The sequence below is a fragment of the Gymnodraco acuticeps genome, unplaced genomic scaffold (genome assembly GCF_902827175.1).
Source record: "Gymnodraco acuticeps unplaced genomic scaffold, fGymAcu1.1, whole genome shotgun sequence".
Lineage (NCBI taxonomy): Eukaryota > Metazoa > Chordata > Actinopteri > Perciformes > Bathydraconidae > Gymnodraco > Gymnodraco acuticeps.
In genome coordinates, this window is record NW_022991291.1 from 44804 (window position 1) to 55874 (window position 11071).

Here is an 11071-nt window from a genome sequence, read left to right on the forward strand (position 1 = left end):
CCACCCTGGTGGCTTAGTGATGCGTCCCTCCTCCGGACCCCCTCCACCCACCCTGCTTAAGGTTTTGGACTTTTGTAGTTTTGTTTTGGGACGTCTGGGATCCGTCCCTTGAGGGGGGGGTACTGTCACGATCTGTCTGTGTTGTTGTTTTGTCTTGTCTTTTTCTATCTTTGGGTTTCCTGTTTTATTTTGTAAATTGTTCACCCCCGTTTCCTGCCTGTTGCTTTCTGTCTGTTTTCCCTCCCTGATTACCCGATTGTGTTCACCTGGTGCCTCTGTGTTTTCTCCTACCTCCTCACCTGTCTCGTGTTTGTTTGATTAGTCCTGGGTGTATTTAAGTTCTGGTTTTTCCGTCTGTCTTTGTCATTTCGTCTTGTGTTTTGACTTGGTCTGCGGTGAGTGTTCTGTTCTGTATTTGTTATAGTGGAGCCTTGAAATAAAGGAGCTAGTTTTTGTCACTTAAGTCTGCATTTGGGTCCTGCTTCCTGCACAAACCGTGACAAAATAACTGTTTTGATGTCTTCTAGTCAGGCTTTCGTCCAAACCACAGCACTGAGACTGCTCTTGTAAAGGTCTTTAATGACATCCACTTAAACACAGACAGTGGCAGAACTTCAGTGTTAGTATTATTAGATCTCAGTGCTGCGTTTGACACTGTTGACCACAGCATATTACTAGACCGACTGGAAAACTGGGTGGGACTTTCGGAAACGGTTCTAAATTGGTTTGAATCCTACTTAAAGGACAGCAACAACTTTGTTTCTATAGGTAAATACACATCTGAGTTGACAAATATGACATGTGGGGTTCCTCAAGGCTCCATCTTGGGGCCTCTTCTCTTTAACATCTACATGCTACCACTGGCTCAGATAATGAAAAACAACAAAATAAGTTACCATAGCTATGCAGATGACACACAAATGTACGTAACAATTTCACCAGGAGACTATACTCCAGTTAAAACACTGAGTAAGTGCATTGAACAAATCAATGACTGGATGTGTCAGAACTTTCTCCAATTAAACAAAGATAAAACTGAGGTAATGGTTTTTGGAGCCAAGTCAGAACGTATAAAAGTTAGTGCTGAGCTTCAGTCTGCAATGTTCAAAACAACAGATAAAGCCAGAAATCTAGGTGTAGTCATGGACTCTGACCTGAGTTTCAACAGTCACATTAAAACTGTTACTAAATCAGCCTACTATCACCTAAAGAATATATCTAGGATTAAAAGACTAATGTCACAGCAGGATTTGGAAAAACTTGTCCATGCTTTTATCTTCAGTAGACTCGACTACTGCAATGGTGTCTTCACAGGTCTCACTAAAAATCTATTAGGAAGCTGCAGCTGATTCAGAACGCCGCTGCTCGAGTCCTCACTAACACTAAGAAAGTGGATCACATCACTCCTGTTCTGAAGTCTTTACACTGGCTTCCTGTGTGTCAAAGAATATATTTCAAAATACTGCTGCTGGTTTATAAAGCACTGAATGGTTTAGGCCCAAAATACATTTCTGACCTCCTGCTAAATTATGAACCATCCAGATCTCTCAGGTCTTCAGGGACTGGTCAGCTTTCTGTCCCCAGAGTCAGAACTAAACATGGTAAAGCAGCGTTCAGTTATTATGCTCCAAATATCTGGAACAAACTCCCAGAAACCTGCAGGTCCGCTGCAACTCTGACTACTTTTAAATCCAGGCTGAAGACTTTTCTTTTTGTCGCTGCTTTTAATTGAACTATTCATATCTTAGACTGCACTGTAACTTTGATCCATGTACTTTTTTCTTTTAATGTTTAATTGACTGCACTGTAACTTTTATCCATGTATTTTTTCTTTTAATGTTTATTTTATTAGCTTTTCTTTTTAATGACTGATTTTAAATGCTATTTTCTTAATCTCTTTCATTTTTTGTAAAGCACTTTGAATTGCCTTGTGTTGAAAAGTGCTATATAAATAAACTTGCCTTGCCTTGCCTTGCCTTACAGTATTATCCCACTTAACGCTTAACACTTGTCTATTTCGTTCTAACCTTTATATACAGTCTATGATTTTAACTTGTATGCTACGATTAGCATCGTTAGCACCGATGTAGCTACCACTCGCTTACAACTAAACCAAGCCTTAACATTCATTACGTAGCTGATTAAAATCATTAACACATAAATAAAGCACTCGAATTTCACTTACCGCAAAACCGCATTCATGCACCGTCTGTTTTAACCGCAGAGCGAGTCACAATAGTCCGATATATAAGCATGAAGAACAAACAACCACGGCCGGCTTCAAGTTGTGTTCCCTGGATGAACTGAGCAGGCAGAGTCCCTGTAGCTTCACGGAGCAGGTAGCAGAGAGACAAGAAGCTAGCAGCAGCAGTCACTTGACAGAGCCGTCACTCAATGTGACCACGCCCTAATTTATGCAAAAACGTTAAGACCTAATATAAATAAAAGGGTCGTGTTAGAAAACAATTCACTCACAGATCCATAATCATGAAGGTTGAACCTAACTATATTCATAATAATATGTATTGCATCCATGGGTAGAAACATGTTTTTTTCTGCTGTAAAGTTGGGCATTTTAACATGGGGGTCTATGGAAATTGCTCCTTTCTGCAGTCAGTCCCTATCGGCCAATATATGAACTGCAGTGTGTGGCACTTCCGTATTGGCGTCCCGGCTCTTCCCCAGAGTTTGCCGCTTGGGTGATTCACTACCGCTATAATGAATTTGCCCTCCATTTTTTTGAATATGAGGAAATGACCTGCGTAGTCTCTCCCAGCATACACGCGGTTTTATTGACTAGCGCTTGTACTGGCAGATTTGCATAAACGGGATTTCATTGGCTGACGCACGCCGCTGTGTGGACGGGCCGTTACGGGTGCATTGCACCCTCAATTGAGTCATTATGCACCCTCATTTGAGAAATGTAAAGTGAAAAAAAACAAACGATTAAAAGTGAAAAATATTACATAATAATAATAACAGTAGTAATAAGAAGAAGAATATAGTTGAAATAAAATAAATTGTAATTGTGGTTAAATAACATTGTCTGCTGCATTTATTTGGTCAATTTAAACGGTAAGTAACGTTATTATGTCAGGTGCGCGTGACCTGTGCCGCTGCGCGTTCGTCATCTGCAAGGTGCTTACACAGCAGTCAATGATGGACATCAGAAAATGGTTTTAAAAAACAGCCCTTATCGCCAGCAGTAACACTGCATCTACTGCAGATAGTAACAGTTCAGATCATGGGGAGATTACGTTACCCGCGGCCACTGTCGTGGACACTAACCTCCTCCCGCCCGACTCGCCGGCTTTGCCCGCCTCGCCCACGGAGGCGGAGCAGCCGCAGCCGTCTTCGTTGCCCCAAACACCGCCACCCCTCGGCGGCACACAAGTGCCAGAGGACCTCGGCAAAACAGAGCCTGCCCAGGTATATTTAAAAAAGTACCCAACTCGCCTGTACAGTGGGGTAAGGCGCTCATTTTGCAGCTCATGGTTTCAAAACAGAGATTGGCTGGAATATTCATGTAAAAAAGATGCCATCTTCTGCTATGCATGTAGACATTTCGGTCTTAAAAGGGGAGTCATTTGTAAAATATCCATAAAGAAAAAGTAAATCTGTTTATAGTTCTGTTTCATATGCCCCCGGACCCCCCTAGAGGGTGTTAGGTCCACTCCCCACTTGTAAAAAATAGCACTTTACCACTGCACCCTCTCTAATCTCAGATGCACCCTGAGTCATTTTGTTCTGGAACCGGGTCTGGAGGAAGTTCTGAAATGAGAGACAAGAGGTAAGTACAAAATAAAACAGGAAGTGCATGACAATACTATATGACAGAGACTATAACTTAAAAAATGAACATGGGACATGACTAAACATAAATAACTAAATATAAACATGCAAGTAAAACATAACCCTGGTAACTAAGGACAAAAGCCAACATGCTTCAATGGAGACACAGAAAATGTCCATAGTTGGCGTGGGTTTACATTTTTGGGGTTTTCCCTTTCCTGTAGAGTGTTATCATGTGCAAAGGTCTGCAAAGGCTATAATCCCAAAGTTCATGCTACAGGGAGTTTCTCTCCCACACACACTATCTGAAACCCCTCCATTGGACGCCTTTGTTTGCTTCTGTAACATTATGACATCACTATGTAATATGCAGCATTCTATTGGCTAATGCTCAAACACATTGTATTTGATAGGCTAAAGCAGGGGTCGGCAACAGGCGGACCGCGGTCCGGATCTGGACCCAGACGCCGACCTATACGGACCCGGACCTATAATAAATACATTAATAGGGATTTCAATTTTGACGGGACGATTCTATTTTAACCGCTGCCGACAGGGGCGAAAGAGAGGAGTGAGCGATACAGGGAGAGAAACACAGAAGAAGAGATGAGAGAGCGATACAGGGAGAGAAACACAGAAGAAGAGATGAGAGAGTGATACAGGGAGAGAAACACAGAAGAAGAGATGAGAGAGCGATACAGGGAGAGAAACACAGAAGAAGAGACGAGAGCACGGCAGAGAGAAGCGGAGAGGAAAGTGAGTGAAGAGAATAATTAGCGATACTGGGAGAGGAGAGGAGAGTGAACAGGAGTGTTAGAGGCAGACAGGGAGAGACAAATAATTACACATGGCGCTCTCCAAGAAGAGGAAAGTGGACAGTGAGAACAGAGCTTTTAACCCTGAGTGGACTGGGAGCACAGAACCAGTGTGTCTCATTTGTTCAGAGCCAGTGAGTCTCATTAAAAGTGCCAAAACGCCACTATGAGACAAAACACAAAGTGTTTGACCAAACATTCCCTCTCAAGTCAGAACTGAGGTCACAACAAATAGTCTCAGAGCCCAATATGATCAGTCCACCAGGATCAAAATCAACACTAAATATCGTTCCAGGCTAACCAATGAGCACCTGCATGTGTGTATGAGAATGGCCCTGACACCATTTCAGTCCAGATCTAAACTCCTGGCAGGACAAGCTCCAGCTCAATTCTCGCACTGAATAAAACAAAGTGAGTGAGGGACTGCAATATAAGAGGGAAAGAAAGAGAAACTTTAAAACTGTTCAATTGTTATGATGTGTAAAGACTGATATTGTTCTATAATCGTCTGAAACTGTTAAGTCATGATGTGAAACGGTTAACAAAGAAAAAGGGAAACTCAAGCTGCTGCTACACTTTATTTTACTTATTTATAATTAAGCACTTTTGAGATGCACACATTTTCAAAAGCTATTTTATTTATTTTCTCTATTTTATTTTTAAATGCAGCCAGAGAGGAACATTACACATATCCACAGTATTTACTGTATATCTGTATAGTTGAATGTTCATTGACAATAAATATTGTTGTTTTTGAATTGTACTTTCTTTATTTGATTGGCAGTCAGTTGTTGATTACATGCAGACGTTGATAAAGCTACAGCTACTTCAATATATATCACACTAATTCATGAAGCAACTTAGACATTTTGATGTTCCGGACCTTTGCATGGGGAGATTTTCTCTAACTGGACCTCGTTGAATTTTAGTTGAATAGCCCTGGGCTAAAGGGAGCGACATCTCTTAGCGGTTGACCAATCACAACAGAGCTGGCCAGCTAACCAATCAGAGCAGATTGGGCTCTGGTTTCAGACAGAAAAAATAAAATAAAGAGCTTTCTGAACATTAAAGAATGTGAACATGTAACAGTAGATATGAACCTTAAAATTAGAAAAATATGTCCTCTTTAAAACATTATGATGATTCTGCTAATGTTTTATTAATTTATTTGACAGGGACATTGCAAATTGATTGACATTTCTGTAAATGTGCCAGAGTTAGCCAACAGGCTATTTTTCATCTGCAGTCCCTGGACAGATGTTGAAAGTCATCCTAAAAAAAAATAGTAATAGATGTTGAGACATTTTATTCAGAAGTGGGAGAAGGACCAACACACCAACATTGCCATCCTTGCTAAAAAAAGATAAGCACCCGAACCCCAATTCCACCATCCAACCCTTAAAAAAACAAACATGAACTTACATAGAGGAAAACACATATTCAAACACTGCCAGTGCTGAAACAGTTGACTGGGTAATCCGATAAAAAGAGTGACCCCTCAACTGCATGGCGAGCAACAACACCTGTGCTGCTCCACCCTCATCAGGGGGGTAATACCAGGAGAGAATGCAGGTCACACACAGGCACGCACAATGAAACACACAGGAAAAGCCTGCCTGAGAATAAGAACCTCCATTGAAATTATTGGCCATAGACCGGGCTCTAAATAAGCACAGAGGTGTAAGGAGAGAATCACCATCTCCGTTCAAAGGTAGCAAAAACTTCACACCTCCAAACATCATTATGCTTATCCCAGCCCTTATCGCAGCTCAGGAATAACTCAGTCAGGCTGCAGTCAGATCAGAGGAGGCCCCTAGATATACCCTGCTAATAAAAATAAATAAAAATAAGATGGAATAAAAATGCCCAGTGCTACTATACAGCCATGCTATCAGTGCTAAGCTCCCGCTTTCACTCAAGCATGCTGAAGGTGTTTTGTGCTGATAAATGTACCTAGTTTACATCTCGCTGCTCTAGAGAGAAGGAGTTCAGTGCCAGCCCTGGAGATTTGGAGACCCTATAAAGAGGATTACAAACCACCACCACTACCTCTGTCAGGGCCAAAGGCTGTTAATGGCAGTATCAATCATTAGATGCAATGAATGAAAGAAGGCTGCTATAAATAATAATATTAACAGAAGGAAATAAGTATTCTAAATCATCACATCATCAGCATAAAATAGAAGGCGGGTCTTTATTGAGGGATTCAACTACTGCTCAATGATCATTATTGAGATGGCATCACTTAACATATAGGTGAAAAGCGCTCAGACATCTGGCTCCTTCCATTAATATTGACCTGGAGGGGTTACATCTGACAATCTATTAACGGTAGAAATAAATTAACAATTAACCACAATGGATGGACTAAAGAAGACTGAAAAGACACAGTAATGCAGATCAATTTTTGTTCATGCTCTAAAACCTTAGCTGCCAGGTAGGAGCAGCGACGGGCAGAATACTAATATTGAAATGCTTTTGAGCTCAGGGGTCACAAGCTGAGACATTTTAGCCAAAGCTCCAATCAATTCCAATTTGTCACTGCAACATCCTGGTGTCACATTTGCGAGGCCAAAATGGGAGCAAATTTGTATCTGAGTAGGACAAAGAGGATGTTCCAGGTCAACCATTATACATTTACATCCCATCACGGTGCAAGGCATTCTGGGTATTAGTCATCATTCTATTTTCACTTTGGTGAACTTTTTGGGAGCAGTTCAGTACAAATAGCGGGTAACAAGATGTGGCGTGGATGTTATATATTGATATTTTTCTAAGCTGTTGCGACATTTTAACCTTGACTGGAATGCATTTTGAATCTTTCAGTAAGAATACAACTTGTGTACCATGATCACAGAAAAGTAAGAAAACAAACATTTGAATGGGGTCCAAAATATAGTCCCCAATCGTGCATCCACAAAGGACAAAATATGTGCTGCAAGGAAACACACAAATACAACTATAGTACTCGATTCACACGGACAAATTAGAGTACTTATACAAAGCCAATGCATACTGGATCCCCGAAAACACCTTTTGTCCGTAAGCACACCCCTCCACGAACAAATAAACCTACCCAGCTCAGCATTGTGCGGATTAAGGGTCCTCTGTGGTTGTTTGCCTTTTTAATGGTGTCCTAATTATCATTTAACCCTAATTAACCTGCATGGATAGGAGCCGGCCTGATTAATCCTGCACATTGTTGGTCCACTGTGGGGTAGAAATCAACTTCCTCATTCATTCTTTAATCAGCTTTCTGCCAAAACATTGCACAAAATAATGCTTGTGTGCACAAGCACACACAAACACACACACATTAATTTAGCAGCATCTTTGTTGGTGCAAACATCACTCCACAAGGACAGACAGGGTGTTATAAGGCTGAGCAGATTCTTTCAAAACTTTAGTAATTTTCTTTTACACCGTCATTGTGAAAAAGTCCTTCTCCTTGGTTTCGTTGAATAGAAAAATGATCATTCATTGTTATCAGTTGTTCAAATATGAGTCCCTTGATATTATGTGAACATTCTTGTTGTGCTATTGCTTTGCCAAAGTGTCCCTATCCAGTTTTATATTTCAATTTGATGCTTTCATGAGCTGGTGGTTTTACTCTGTTTTTAGACTTTGCAGGATTGTTTCTGTGTCAGTTTCTGAATGTGGAGTATTGGGAGCATTGCCTTGCCCTCTGGCTAAGGGAAGGAAAGGAAATAAACAATTACACATTTGGACTTACACAATAACCTCTGCACTGCTGTGCTCCTGTGAGACAGACAGACAGAACTCCCAACAATCCTGGAGGACCGCTTAAAAATGTGCTAGGACATTTTTATACACAGTCGATAGTCAGGACATAATGAAGTGATACGAACAAACATCATAATATGAAAATAGGAATAGCAGTGACTTCTAACCTGCTTAGAGAATTGAAGGTAATAGAAGACTCAAATGTGCAGCTTTCAATTAAGGCTCCCCATGAGAGCCTTAATAAAGTCTGATTTAAATTGAATTGAACTATGAAGAGCAGCATGAGTTCATCGTTTTGTCAATGAAGTGAAGGTGAATTAAAGTCTGATTAGTAAGACATTGTTCAGTCCCATTTGTATTGCAAAGTGTTCACGTTACTTCAATACCTGAAGCAATTGTTAATGCAAAATAACATGACAGCCCGGCTTAAGTATTACAAAAAGGGTTAACCCACACGAGGCTGCTGGACCTGATGGCATCCCTGGCCGTGTGTGCAGTTCAGCTGGCAGAGGTTCAGCTGGCATCTTCAACAGGTCCCTGCTGCAGTCTGTAGTCCCCACATGCTTCAAACACTCCACCATTGTTCCTGTCCCCAAAAAGACTAAAATCACCAGCCTCAACGACTACCGCCCAGTAGCACTCACCTCCATCATCATGAAGTGCTTTGAGCGGGTAGTCAAAACATTCATCACCTCCTCCCTCCCTGACTCTCTGGACCCCCTGCAGTTTGCCGACAGAGCTAACAGGTCTACAGATGACGCCATAGCCCTCACCATCCACACTGCCCTCTCACACCTGGACCAGAGGAACACGTATGTGAGAATGCTGTTCATTGACTACAGTTCAGCCTTCAATACCATTGTGCCCTCCAAGCTGGTCATCAAGCTCAGAGACCTCAGGCTCAACAGCGCCCTATGTGACTGGATCCTGAACTTCCTGACGGGCAGACCCCAGGCAGGGTGGGTGGGAAACATCACATCCTCCACCCTGATCCTCAACACCGGAGCCCCTCAAGGCTGTGTGCTCAGCCCTCTCCTCTACTGTGACCACACACAGCTCCAACACCATTGTGAAGTTTGCTGACGACACGACCGTCATCGGCCAGATCACCGACGGCGACGAGACGGCGTACAGAGAGGAGGTCGCAAACCTGACATCTTGGTGCCAGGATAACAAGCAGCTGCTTGTGGATTACAGGAAGCAGCAGAGAGAGGGACACGCCCCCATCACCATCAATGGGACTACGGTGGAGAGAGTCAGCAGCTTCAGGTTCCTCAGTGTCCACATCACTGAGTACCTGACATGGACTCTTCACACCACCACCATCACCATCACCAAAACAGCTCGACAGCAGCTCTTCTTCCTCCGCAGGCTGAGGAGGTTCAACATGGACTCCAGGATACTCTGCAACTTCTACAGGTGCACCATAGAGAGCATCCTGACCTTCTACAGGTGCACCATAGAGAGCATCCTGACCTTCTACAGGTGCACCCTAGAGAGCATCCTGACCTCCTACAGGTGCACCATAGAGAGGATCCTGACCTTCTACAGGTGCACCATAGAGAGCATCCTGACCTTCTACAGGTGCACCATAGAGAGGATCCTGACCTTCTACAGGTGCACCATAGAGAGGATCCTGACCTTCTACAGGTGCACCATAGAGAGGATCCTGACCTTCTACAGGTGCACCATAGAGAGCATCCTGACCTTCTACAGGTGCACCATAGAGAGGATCCTGACCTTCTACAGGTGCACCATAGAGAGCATCCTGACCTTCTACAGGTGCACCATAGAGAGGATCCTCACCTTCTACAGGTGCACCATAGAGAGCATCCTGACCTACAGGTGCACCATAGAGAGGATCCTGACCTTCTACAGATGCACCATAAAGAGGATCCTGACCCTCTACAGGTGCACCATAGAGAGGATCCTGACCTTCTACAGGTGCACCATAGAGAGGATCCTGACCTTCTACAGGTGCACCATAGAGAGCATCCTGACCTTCTACAGGTGCACCATAGAGAGCATCCCGACCTTCTCCAGGTGCACCATAGAGAGGATCCTGACCTTCTACAGGTGCACCATAGAGAGCATCCTGACCTTCTCCAGGTGCACCATAGAGAGGATCCTGACCTTCTACAGGTGCACCATAGAGAGCATCCTGACCTTCTACAGGTGCACCATAGAGAGGATCCTGACCTTCTCCAGGTGCACCATAGAGAGGATCCTGACCTTCTACAGGTGCTCCATAGAGCATCCTGACCTTCTCCAGGTGCACCATAGAGAGGATCCTGACCTTCTACAGGTGCTCCATAGAGAGGATCCTGACCTTCTACAGGTGCTCCATAGAGAGGATCCTGACCTTCTACAGGTGCACCATAGAGAGGATCCTGACCTTCTACAGGTGCACCATAGAGAGGATCCTGACCTTCTACAGGTGCACCATAGAGAGGATCCTGACCTTCTACAGGTGCACCATAGAGAGGATCCTGACCTTCTACAGGTGCACCATAGAGAGCATCCTAACCTTCTCCAGGTGCACCATAGAGAGGATCCTGACCTACAGGTGCACCATAGAGAGGATCCTGACCTTCTACAGGTGATCCATAGAGAGGATCCTGACCTTCTACAGGTGCACCATAGAGAGGATCCTGACCTTCTACAGGTGCTCCATAGAGAGGATCCTGACCTTCTACAGGTGCACCATAGAGAGGATCCTG